We start from the raw sequence: 13,439 nt of genomic DNA on the forward strand, positions 1-13,439 counted from the left end.
TTTTTTTTTAAAACAACAGTTTTTGGTTAAATCAAATTCTGACCCACTTACAGATAAATGACCAACTGCCTCTCTTTCCACTGTGAAGGACAGCTGGCAGGTAGGAAGTCAACACCAACTGACATGGATCAAATCTGTGATTCCCCTAAGTTAGATTTTCAACATAACAGAAGAATCATCTGATATTATTTTAGGGGCTCTGCAATCTTTTTGTATTACTTCAGGTAAGCAGAACTTTAGTTCTGCAATTTTCTATTTATCAGTTTTTTTTTAGGTTGAGAGGTATATAGAATGAACTTCAATCTGTTAATATTTGCCACCTACAGTATTTGTGCCTTGGGGTGCCCCTGGCCCTTAGTTACCTGAGCAACATTGAGAGCGCCTGACTGTCTGCTATCTTTGGCAAGGATGGGGAGTCAGTCTAGCAGACCCAGCAGATGGTGAGGCCCAGTTCTTCTTCAATAAAAGGCCTCCTACTGGCTATTGAAGGTGATACAGGCTGCAGTGCCTAGAATGAGAGGACCTAGAGTGATTTGTGAACCATGTATGGGCACTGTGGAAATATTTCCAGTATTTTATAATGGCCAGATGATATTCTGTGCCAGGAAGGGGAAAAGCAAAGGGCAGTCAGCCCCCGGTGTAATCTCTGGAAGGGGTGTGTAGCTCGGGCTGCTAGGAGACCATCTTGAGTCCTGTGAATGAACACTGCACAGCTGCACTGGAACAGTACTGGAGAGAGGCAAGAGCACCCAGGAGACATGGAAAGGGGAGTATCTTACACAGAAGGATTTATCCTGGATTAGGTTCATATAATTAGATGTTATGACCTTGAGTTGTTGGCAGCCATAAGGTACCTGGATTAAATTCTATGATAAAAATCAAAGACAAAATGAATTCCTCAGAAGCACTACATGTGTAGGTCACAATTTATGTAATTGTGATGAAGGGCTGGTCAATGCCTTTGTTGCATGTCCTCCTAGGAGGTGTTCCATACCTGTACATACATTCTTATAAACCTGTTCCACACCACTGACATGCAGATTCATCCACCCATCACCATTTTCCATCATCCCAGAGCACACATAAAGAAAAGAACCTCATGTAGCATACTGATATTCACTTGGCATTATTATTGTTAATTGTGTATTGAATGTTGTCTTTTGTTCTTGTAGTTTTGTGTTCATATGTTTGTTGTTGTGAATCTACAATAATTAATCATTGCTAGGTTGTTGTATCTTGTCTCTTGTCTGTTCTACCATTCTGTGTTGATTACAGATCCTGACCATCCTTGGTTCAAACTATTTCTTACCTGTCCATCAGGTGGAGCCAGGGGTGGAGTTTCGGGTGCTTAACCTGGCACTCATGGTGTAGATATCACAGTTCTATGTGGCAATAAACTGAAAAAATAGTCCTTCTTTAATTCTGGAACCAGGAAATCTTTGCTCTGTATCTTTAACTATTTTTCTCATGTGCCTTATTGAAAATAGATTTTCTGATTCTCCAACCCATGTGGAAATTGAAACTTCTTATGTGGTATCTAGTGTTCATCAACAGGAGTAAGCAGCGCCATCCTCTGCTTGTGGAAAGGATGCTCCAGAAAGAACTTGCTCCTGTGTCCATGTGGCATTCTCAAACTGATCAGAACTCTGATCAGAACTCTGCCAAGTTCATGTAACTTCACTCTACAAAAGTCCATCACTGTGAAAGAATCAACGCCGTGTTTTGTTAATGGTCCTAACCAAGCAGGCTAGATGGCATATCCTCCTCTGTTCTTTAACTGTCCTTGTATTCCTATTTAACTACTGTCCCCTTTAAGTTGAAAGGGAGCTGTAAGGTAGAAATGAAAGTCTAAGCACCCATGAAGTGCTTTGTGGGCTGCATGCAGAGTGAGACAGACTGTTGTGTCTGTGTTTGTGTTACTGTAGCTGGTGGGCAGGAGGATGAGCTCATCTAGAGGGTCTCCTGTAGAGGAGTCTGTGAAGACTAAGAGCAGACTCACTCCCAACTGTCCTGGAAAACCCTACCCTCAAACATCTGGGGAGATTACAGGTTTCTTAATCACTGTTTGGTCTAAACTCTCCCCCGACCCCCAAACCCCACACACACTTCACTTCCGCATAATCAGCACACTCAAATTTAAATCACCCTTACAGCTCTGCCATAAAGACATTTCTTGATTCCCTTTTTTTATTAGGGTCTCCTGTAGAGGAGTCTGTGAAGACTAAGAGCAGACTCACTCCCAACTGTCCTGGAAAACCCTACCCTCAAACATCTGGGGAGATTACAGGTTTCTTAATCACTGTTTGGTCTAAACTCTCCCCCGACCCCCAAACCCCACACACACTTCACTTCCGCATAATCAGCACACTCAAATTTAAATCACCCTTACAGCTCTGCCATAAAGACATTTCTTGATTCCCTTTTTTTATTCAGTGTTCCTGCCCCTAACCCTCTTGAGAAATTGGAAAATAAAACAAATCATCTCCTATTTACTGTCAGAATTTTAATCACGGAATTGTTTTGCCATGTGAAGACAATATTTAATTTTAGAATTATAATTTTACGGGGGGCTGTTTATAATTCTGTTTTGTTTAAGACATTTATGTTCCTGTTTTCCCCCATTAGTTTCAGCTTGCCTGTTGCACAATTGCAATTTTTTGGTAACAATGATCACTCATTCATTCTCTGCTTAACAGCAGTACTATTTCAATTTCTGTGTATCAGGGAGGTCAGAGCCTTTTTATTGAGTTGTTGCAGGGATGGGCAGTTCGTCAGTGTGTCCTGAGTCTGAGGGCATAGTCTGAAGACACTGTAACAGATCAGACAGCTGGTTCTATGTTAGAGTACTTAAGGAGAAAATTATGTAAATCCTGAAACATTGGTGTACAATAACTTTGAAAACCCATATTGTATAGAAGCTATGTGTCCTGCACACTGATCTGACACTGCATTCCTGCATAAAGTTGTGCTTATGCCAAAGCCAAAACTTTCTGGAGATTAAGTAAGGTCACTTTAAGTAAGGTCATTTTAATAACAGCTCTTTTCAGCAATAAAATAAACTACAAAAGGCAGTTTCTATTGAAACATCTGCAGGCACATTTGCAGAGAAGATTTACAGATCAGATATACAGTCCAGAAACAAGTACAAAGTCATTTTAAAATTAACTATCGCATATAGTAATGTTTCTGGCTCTGTAATGCCATCTGCTGTATGTTCATATTAAAACACTGTTTAGTTCATGTTGTATCCAGGAGTGTCCTTTCCTGAACTTGTGGGAAAATTCCAAAAGCATACTTTTCTAAGACGAGCACAGATATGCTGAATTAACATAAATAAGATCTATCAGCAGAGCTGAGTGGTATGTTGGGTCTTTCATATTTTAGTTAAGACTGCACTGAAGGTTTGCTAGTAAAACAATTGCATAGTAGAAGATGGTGACACTTGAAGGTCAGAAGTGGTGTATTTGATCTCTTAAGCAACGTTTCAGATGTTTTTTAGACCTCTGTCGCTTGTTGTCTTTACCCCTCCTCAGGTCGTCTCTGAGCCTGAGCTGCCTACCACCCCACGTGACTGTCTGTTCTGACTCTCGTCCGTGGGACTAGTCCCAGTTCATCATCGCCGTGTTTATGGGGGACAAAATACACCAGACATATAAAATGACACTTCTTGATTATGGTCACTCAGAGGCATGATTGCTCTCACACTGGCTAAGGAGATCTATCATCACCAGCACTTACAGTACCAGCATAAGCTTTGATCTAAAAAATTGTTTATTTTTCAAATGTTATTCAAACATTTGCAGTCTGCGAAAGAAAGTGTAGGGTAACATCAGGACCTCAGATCTAACTTTAAATAACAATTGCTTTTTAACAGTTCATCTCATATTATACTGCACTTCATGTGAGTCAGTGCATGTTGTAAGACCATTAGTAGGTACAAATAATTATATTTCTTACTATTTCCAATAATTTGGTTTGGACTGTGTAAATAAATGCAATACCAAAACACAGTTACAGTATATGAATGGCAGTTGACAGAGACTACAGTCATAGTGTTTAGTGGACTATAATATGTTTTTTTTTTACTGAGCACATTGAGAAAATGAGCTTGAAGCCAGTAATGTTGCTTTAATTGTGTTAAAAGGAAACTCAAGGTTTGTCATGTATGAAGGCAAACCCTTCTTCTAACCTTCTGAACTGAATTCAATCCCTACTGGCATCCATTCACACAGTGAGTTAGACAGTCTAATCTACTAATGCTGCTAATCATTGAGCACATCAAGAACAAAGCCTGGCCCTGAGTGTAAAGCTCTGTCTGTTTTGTGGGTTCAGTCTTGATTTCCTGACCTCGTCAGGAGCCTCTTTCAGCTGAGGCCATGAGTCAATGGCGTGAGGGCTGTGCGCTGGTTGCTGGAGAGGGAGTGCTCAAGATGCTTTGAGATGCTCAGGTATCTTCCTAGCACGTGATCTCTGCCCCTCTCTCTAGCACTTCCTGCCCCTGCGGCCGGACTGGGGAGGATGAAGGCAGATGTGCACAGCCAGTGTCTGGACACAGGCAGGCCTTCCAGCGGCATAGAGCACTCACCATGGCGTGTTGTTTCACAGCAGGATGTGGAATCTGAAGTGGTGTACGAATCTGCCAAAGCTTTATTATGGTTTAATGAGTTATAGGAAAGATCTGAATTCCAGTTTGTTGCAGTTTAAGAGTCTGAGGGTCAGGGAGGAAGAGGGATTCATATTTTAATTAAAGCATTCCATCACATCCCCTTCACCTTGATTAATATCTCTATTGTGTCAGGTCTTAGGCCAAGACAAGCAGAGCAAGGTACTATTTCTCATACACTGAGACAAACCATAAGAAGCATCTGAAGAAGTCGTTTAGATAAAATATGTTATGCAGACGACATGCTAAGAGTTTAAGGATCTTTAAAAAATATTGACATAGAAATGTTCTGTGTGATATGCTTTTTAACCATTTTCACCTTTCATCTGAAGCTGTACTGTACCTATGTGAGGACCACAAGGTCTGTTGTAATTCTGGCTGATTTGGAGTACACTCTGTTTTTGTTGCTGCTGGGGTTTCTGCAGTTTTCAATTGGTCTTCAGCAGAAACAGGAATATAGGATTTCAAAGGACAAAATTGCTTAAGCCTCACTTCCCTGTTCCTCGGAATCTGAGAACACACTGTTCTCCCAGTGCTGTTTGTATCCAGTCTTAATACAAGCCTGGACTGTTGAAGTGTGGGACCCTGGGTGAACTCTGTCTCCTTCAATGGCAGACAGGGCAGTTGAGGACAGCACCAGTAAGAGGGTAAGTGTGAGGGAGAGGCCAAGGTTAAGCAGTCCCTAATTCTTCACTGAATTTATTATTCTGAATTAAACACTTATTTTTTGAATTAGTAGTGTGAACACTACTTCAGTTGGAGATATTCAGATTTGGAGGAATGCGCTACACTACAGTATTTGTACTACTACAGTATTCATAATAATCCAAGTGCTCAGTCCCAGAAACTGTAAAAGTGCTTCACAGACCATGGCATCAGCCCTGTTAGATTACCCCGGAGTGTCTCTGTTGTCAAATAGTTTGCAGATCCCCTTTCAAATTGATCAGACAATAACTTCTAGCAAAGACAGGCTCTGACCTTGCTTTGCTGATACCTGCTGTATGTCTGAAAGTTGCCCAAGTAAATCCCAGTTATGGCTCAGCCTGCAGCTCTCTCCCTAATTCCAGCTAAAATGACAGAGCTGCCTGGTTTATGGCAGGTAATCAGAGAGGTGAATGCCCCTGTCCTCCTCAATCTCATTCTTTTACGAGGGGGCTGACCTTGCTTGTGGCATTTTCCCACATGCACAGCTGTGTGCCCAGAGGAGCCTCAGCAGGAGGCCTGGCATCAGGAAGCTGTGTCCTGGGCACTGTTCAACTGCCTTGGCCTTTGGACACATACAGTATATTAAACCACATGTGTAAAGGAGCTGATTGTTGGCTGCCAGGCTGATGATATCTCAAATTACTATCATAAACCAAAACTTGCTTCAATGAAGCTTTGGTAAGTGTGGCAGTGAGCCCTCTGGTTATCTCTCTTCTGATGGGAACTCGGAGTCCTTGTAAGAGCAATTGTCTTGATTCTTTCTAAGAATCTCTGCTCTCTGACCTTTCCAGACGTCTGTAAGATTTGTGCATCCATATGCAAATCCCAGCACCCTTTGTGTTTGTACATGTGTTGTCCCAGAGCAATGGATGCGCACTTGTGAGATAAATAGGAAAACAGAAAACCTGTGGAGGTAATAGAGTGGCCCCAAACCAGAGTAAGAAAACCCTAGACCCAGCTGCCTATATTGGTGACTGAGATTATTTACACAAAACTGGATTTATGCGTGAAAAGGACATTTTGTATTAATTGCTGTTAAACATTTATCATGAAATCTGCACATCAACATTTGCAATCTAACATTTGCAACCTGTGTTTTTTTTTGCTGTTGGACTGTGTAGGAGTCCTTTAATGAGAAGGTCTCACAGCTTTTGAAATGCAAACACTTTTTTTCTCAGTACAGTCTTGTTCCCCTGGAGGTCATACCAGATATTTTCTGAGTGCTGCCACAGGCTCTGCACCGACCATCTGCTGACCTTGCTACATAGAGTCTCAGGGGAAGTCAGATTGGGAGACTTGGCGATACAGCACCTCACTAATCAACAAGCACAAATCCTGTTTGCTTCAATCTGGCAGGTCAAGCAAATTAAAAAATGCTCACGGCTAATATTGATAAAAACTCTTGGAAGCACATTTTGATGGACCATTGTAGATAAGGACAGAAAGGCCAGAAAAATATATGTACAGTGTATACCAGTTATAGGCCTATTCCATACTGAAAAGAGAAGAGAGAAAACACAATGTTTCGGCTGTGAAAGCTTTTTCTGGAGTGAGAAAGACAGGGCAGACAGCAAAGATTAAATAGCACAGAAAAACAAAAGCAAGGAGAGGGGAGGAGGCAGGAGGGGCACAGAGGCCACTCATGAAGTGCAAAGTGGAGAGAGGTGAAGAAAGGTCTGAAGTCAAAACCTGCATGAGAAAGAGAAGATTGTGCGAAAATAAGTCGGTCATTGAGAGAAGGGGAACGGTGTGAACCTAGTTTCAGGATGAGTTTAGTTTCTGTTGTCTTTCTGCTATGGGAGTTGTGAACCCCTTCTTTGAAAACAGAGACAGAAAGATCAGTGTGATCATAGACGTCTGAGGTGAAATGAGAAACTATGGGCTTGGAGAAATCTTTAATCTTCACAGCCCTAACATGTTCTCTGAAGCGGTTGCCTAGTCTCCTTCCTGTTTCACCAATGTAGATAGCTGGGCATTTTTTGCAGGAGATACACTACATGAGGTTGCAGGAAGTGCAGGATGTCTTCTGGGTGATCTGGAATTGACCTGAGGGGCCCTGAATGAGCGTGTTGTTAGACATGTATTTGCAGGTGATGCAGTGAGTTCTGTTGCAGGGGAAGGTGCCTGGTGGGGATGAGTGCGGTCACTGAACCAGAAGTTTACATAGATTTGTTGGTCGATGGTATGAGATGATTGGGTGGTTAGAAAAAAGGATACTGTTGGAGGGATCGCCCTGTAGAATGGAGTAGTTGTTAATAATGGTCCTGGGGGTAGAGTGTCTTAGAGTGGTAGGGAAGCTCCAAAGGAATGTGGTTGTGAGACCGGGAGTTCCTCGTCGAGTTGATGATCCCAGGGCTGTTTTTGGCCCAGGTGAGGGCCCTATCAATAACATGGGTGGGGTATCCTCTGCTGATGAAAAAAAAAAACATTTTGAGTGCTTGGTTCTGGAAATCCATGTCGTCACTGCAGAGTCAATGTAGCCTGCGGAACTGTGAAAAAGGGTCTGGTGTGTTTTTGGTGTGAGTGGGATGAAAACAGCTGTACAGGAGATAGCTGTGTGAATCTGTGGGTTTGTAATAGACTGAGGTTGAGTTGTGGATGGTTAACAGATAAATTTATGTCTAGAAACGGAAGAGCGGTGGAAGATATGTTAACTGTATATTTGAGTGATGGGTGAGAGTTAGTGAATTGATGCAGGAAGTGCTCTGGTAATTAGGGCATGTAGCAGCACCGACGCAGCCATCGATGTATTGTTAGTAGAGGTCAGGGACAAAGCCAGTATAGGAAGCAAAGAAGTGTTCTTCTACCCAGCCGACAAAAATATTGGCATATGAACTAATTATACCAGTTATGGTTTTGGAGTGATTAGATGATAAAAAAACACTGTTGTCTGAAACCATAAATGAAGTAAGGTGGAGGAAACTTTTTCATTTTGCTCATTGAGGCTTTTACATTTAGTGAAGAACCACAAGTGAAAATTAATCTAAACAGATTTTTTATGGGAATAGTCTCAACACTTAAAAATGGCTGGAATGTTTGAGTGGCTCATAAAACACATACTGATTGCCAAGATAAGATTAGTACTTAATTTTGCAATATTCATCAATTTCATATATCTAATGTGCAGTAGAGATCATTTGCAAGTGCAAAATAAGTAAATGTTATTCAAATACAACACCACATTTGTTATTCATTTACATGAACCTGTTTTTGCTCTTCATGTGAATGTATTTCAACTCTGTCTTAATTGTTGATTTTAGCCAGTCCTGTCCTTTCTGGTCAACACTGGCAAGCTCCTTCTCAGAAATGTGTTCAGCGTGTCGCATGTTCCATAGTGATTGTGCCCTCAGACACACAGCTGTGCAGCGTCGGAGAGAGTGAGTTTTATTTTTGGATTAATTGCTCACTTGTGAAGTGACATTTTTTCTAGATTGCTCAAGTGCTGAGAGACTTGCTGTTGCATTAGAAATAACTTGGCCCTGGAATCTGGCAAGAACAGTTTCGCAGCAGTCAAAACATAAAACGCAAGAATGAAACTGGAGTAAACACTACAGCACTCTTTCTGCTTAATTAAGTAATCAGTGCAGCCAGCAAGCTGAACAATTCTAGTAAACAGATTTGAGTCTGAGTGCTGGAAAGATTTAAAGAGTGTTGAGTTTCCATAGGAAAAAAGAAACAACATGATATGGTTTGAGTTACCTGTGCATTAAATAAATGAGGTAAAAAGATCCTTGCAACAGAGAGATTTTTTTTTCAATTCTGAGAATGGATGGTCCTTAAGGGAAGAAGAGAGATTGTGTTTACCTCACTGATACTAAAGTATTGTACTATTAAGTCATAAATAGAAAAGAAGACATTTTCTTGGCAGTTGTAGAAAACCTTAAAGGTGCCGTGAAGATTTTTTATCTGTAGCTTTAATTTAAGGATAATTCTGCAAGGTAAGGTTGAAGATTGAATTTCCACCTTGAAAATGAAATCTCAAAGGTCTTATCTTTCACCAGCAGGTTCTTTGTGCCCACTACTGAGTTTATTAAGGGCCGATGAAAGGTGACTTATAGCACTTGGCAAAAGTGAATGGCTGCACATCTTTAGGACAGTAATGTCCTCTACAAAGAACCATCTGCCACACAGTTAATCTCTCTGTAAACAGTGCACCATCTAAAACTCACACCTCTAAAGCCCATTGATTTTGGTTTAGCTAGGGACAGTAATCAGCATAAAATTATTGTTTTTTCAAGAATCGTTTTATCTTCACAGACCGAAAGTACACATCAAGAAAAATATCTTGTGGTGAAAATGTTTCGTGTGTGTCCTATTAAAAATATTATTTTGTGTTAAACGCTCTCCACACTGAAAGTTGCCACAGAGCAGACCTGAGGGGTGTGTTGATTTTAAACACAGTGTAGCCACCCAGTTTACACAACTCTTTGCTAACCGCAGAAGCAGCGGGAACAGGAAAAGCAATTGTAAGCATGGACTGTTTGGGTTTCGCTGGTCTGTAGCGCAGTGGTGTATACTAAATTCACAGTCAAACAAGGCTGGGTTACACTCAAAAAACGAAAATCCCAAGATCCTCAATATCAGGCTAAATATTGATCTAGACATCACTGTTCTTGGGGTATTGACTGTGAAAGTCAATACAAGTTAGAGCATGTGCAGCAGTCACATAAGGCTTGGTTCTATGCCATAGAGAAGAAGTAGATGGTTTTCTCTGATGATTGATATTGTACCAATTCTCTACAATTATCACACTAGAATATTTTTTTTAATTAATAAATTGGATTTAATAGATAATTAGAGATCATAATTATAAATATGTAATAAATATATTAGCCTTTTCAAAATGGTCTTGAATAACAGTCTATATAAAAGCTCAGGTCCCAGGACAGAACAGTGCTTCGATTCTTTTTCGTTAATATAGTGAGTAAACAACCCTTCAGAGCTCAGGCTCACTGAGATTCCCCATTCATACACCAACGATCATGATCACCATTGATTGCCTGATTCATGTTTAATAGAGCATGAAGGTAACTGCTTACCAGATTTCCACTGAGATACAGAGAGGCAAAGTTCTATTGGGATTGCTGAGAACTCAAGCAGAACAGAGAATATGATGCCTTTAGGACAACAATTGCTCTCTACGTTAGGACATGGCCAAACGTGGAGAGCAATTGTTGTCCTAAAGGCATCATATTCTCTGTTCTGTTTTCCAAGAGCAGGGCTTTCATTGTGCAGATCATAATGTTGATCATCACTTAATGCATGTACAATACCAGGGCTCTGATCTCACTTCCCAGATAAATCAAGCCAGATAAGAGGAGAGAATTGATTCACATAGCTTGTGAGTTTCCAGATTTTTTTGTTTTTCCGTTGTCATTCTAATGTCATAGCTGTCTTGTACCCTCTTGATAAACCACTTTAGTTTTGAATTTGGTTGCTGAGTCATAACTTTCTTGCTTTGAGAAAAAAAGAAACATTTTGCAGTTAACAGATAGGAGTTGTACAAACTGTGAAAAATAATGTTTGAAGTGCATCCAAAGTTTCTGGATAAGGCATTTTAGTAGTAAAGCTTTGATGTGAGTTATGAAAAGATTTTGTGCAGGATCAGAGCTTGTCAGATCTTCTTGCAGAATTCCAGTTAATTCCATTCAAGCTTTATTGTCCCCTAGATGAAATTTGTTTTACAGCACAGTCAAACACAACACAATGACAAATAAACATCACCAAAAGGGAAGAGAATACAGTAGCGTTACAGGACATAAGAAATAAGAGACAAGGTAGTGACTCTGCATTGTTTAAGATTGTAATTGCAGTGGGAATGAAAGATTTCCTGAGTCTGTTGGTTTTACACCTGGGGCACAGAGGCGTCTCCCAGGTGGGAGAAGTGTGAATTCGCAATGGAGGGGGTGAGATACAAACTCCCTGATGCTTTTGGCTTTCTAAGTCACCCTGTTTGTAAAGGATACTTAAGTTCATTTGATTATTTTCAATTATTTTGCCACTTATATTCACTAATTTACCCAGCCTATTACAGTTACTGGTACTTATACTGCCAAACCAGCAAGTGAAGCAGTATGTTCAGACACTTTCAATGAATGATTTGTAGAAAAGTGTAAGAATAATTTTATCTACCTTAATGTAGCTGAGTTTCCTAAGAAAAAAGAGTCTCTGGTGGCCTTTTTTATAGATAGTGTCACAACATTTGTCCCATTTTAGTTTTTTGTCAATCACCAGTCCCAAGTACTTATAGTCATTGACAATTTCAACAGGCTGACCATCAATTACCCGTTCCTTTGTTTTTGGAACATTTAACTGTAGGAAGAACTCGTTGCACCAGTTAGTAAAATCATTTAGAATGGGTCCATGATGGTATTCTGTGTCCTCTAATAAACTGCCCAGGGCTGTGTCATCAACAAACTTAATGAGATGTCTATCTGTATGTTTGCTTATGCAATCATTAGTGTACCAAAAATGTACAATAGAGGGGACAAGACACACCCCTGTGGTGATGCAATTGATGTGTAGCGAATGTCAGATAAGCACTTCCTCAATTTGACCTGTTGAGACCTGTTAGTTAGGAAGTCTAGCACCCACCTTATCAAGTTACCATTCAGATTGAAGTACTTTGAGAGTTTCTGTGCAAGAAACAGTGGTTGTATTGTACTGAAAGCAGAGAAGTCAGCAAATAAAATCCTTACAAAGGTCCCTGGTTGGTCCAGATGTTGATAGACCAGATTTAACAATGTGTGTATTGCATCGTCTACTCCCCTCCTTTCCCTGTATGCAAACTGCAGGGGGTCGATGAGGGCTTGTGTGCTCTTTGTGATGTGTTGCTTCACTATTCTCTCAAGTGTTTTCATTGGGAGAAATGAGTGGACAACTGGCCTGTAGCTGTTAAGGCCACTAGACTTTACAGTTTTAGGAATAGGAATAATTATGGATTTCTTCCACAGAGAGGGAATGATCTGTAAGTTTAAGGACATCTGGAAGAGAAAACTAAAAATATTGCAGAGCTGATCTACACAAGATTGTAGGACCATACCACACACATTATCATTACAATGTTATAACTATCACAAAATAGAGGAATAATGATGCAGGAGGGACTCCTGTTATGTTTTTGGTTTTAAGATTGTAGAAGATTTAGATGAGCTTCGGTGGGTATTTGATAGCAGAAATTCAGGGTTGTGGGGGAGCCTATCCCAGCAAACAAAGGGCTACAAGGCAGCTACACCCTGGACTCGACCCAGTGCATCGAAATGCAGACACACACATTCTCACCAGGACCAATTTTGCCAGAAGCTAATTAACCTACTAGTATGTTTGTTTTTTTTAACTGTGAGAAAAACATTGCGAACATTCAGAGAACTTACAAACTCCACAAAGTCAACACCCAGGAGCTGAACCCAGATCCCCAGCAATGCAAGGTAGCAATATTAACCGCTCCTCCACCCATGTTAGAAACCATTGAACCTGAATATTATATTTTTTCAAGTATTATTTATGTCTGGAAACAACACAGCTAAAGTGGTTTAAAGCTACACATTGTGTTTGATTCCTAGTATGAATGGGCTCTGAAACATATGCAGGAGAGTTTCACAATGTACAGCACAGAGGTGTGATTTCTGATGCCAGTGTTTTCCAATGGGAGACAGATTAGTCAATCAGTTACATGGAGGGTCTGCAGTGCTGCAGTTCGTGCAGGTCTCTCTGTGTCATTCTGTCTCCATCAGTAAGGCCTTTCAGGCGTGTTCTGGTAGTGCAGTCCGTAAAGCAAAACAATGTTTCAGAGAAAGAGAACTCGTGCTCTCAGAGCAGTCATTGCATTTCAAATTGTACTATTTATATAGTCACTGATGTAAACATTTACACATTACTGTTTTCCAGAACTATCCCACATCCAAGTACAACCAGTGCTCTTTTGTTGTCCAGAGATGTTTCCTGTTCCAAACTGTGCTTCACCTTTTCCACTTGCTTTGTTGATCATGTATGATTCAGATACATGTCTTTTGCTTAGATACTTAGAGCACCAATAACGTTACAAATATTTTTGATGTTCTGGGACTCTTCG

The sequence above is a fragment of the Lepisosteus platostomus genome, chromosome 20 (assembly GCF_059453375.1).
Source record: "Lepisosteus platostomus isolate fLepPlt1 chromosome 20, fLepPlt1.hap1, whole genome shotgun sequence".
NCBI lineage: Eukaryota > Metazoa > Chordata > Actinopteri > Semionotiformes > Lepisosteidae > Lepisosteus > Lepisosteus platostomus.